A 341-nucleotide genomic window follows, 5' to 3' on the forward strand; every position below is an offset into this window, starting at 1 on the left:
TCTTTTGTGACTCACAGTCGCCTCTCCCCACATGGACACCGCGACAAACCGTCACCCTATTTCACAAGCTAGTATAATAGTCCAGGGACCCTTACTCACTCCTTCTACATCTGTTTGAATAGAAATAGCTCCCCTGAAGACAGCAAGCTTAATTTGCTTACTTTCATCTCATCAAAGATACAGTTTAGAGACCGCGCTGTTACGGTAACTAGTTGTTGTCTCAACGGATATACATCCTATGCAGCGGGGCTGCCGTAGCTTTGCGCTTTAAGGAAGCGTAAGCTAGGTCACCGACCTTTCGTTCTATACTTAGAACAAGTACGAGTTTAGCGGATCGCAAT

This window comes from Plasmopara halstedii, assembly GCF_900000015.1.
Source record: "Plasmopara halstedii genome assembly, contig: Scaffold_3120, whole genome shotgun sequence".
Taxonomy (NCBI): Eukaryota; Oomycota; class Peronosporomycetes; order Peronosporales; family Peronosporaceae; genus Plasmopara; species Plasmopara halstedii.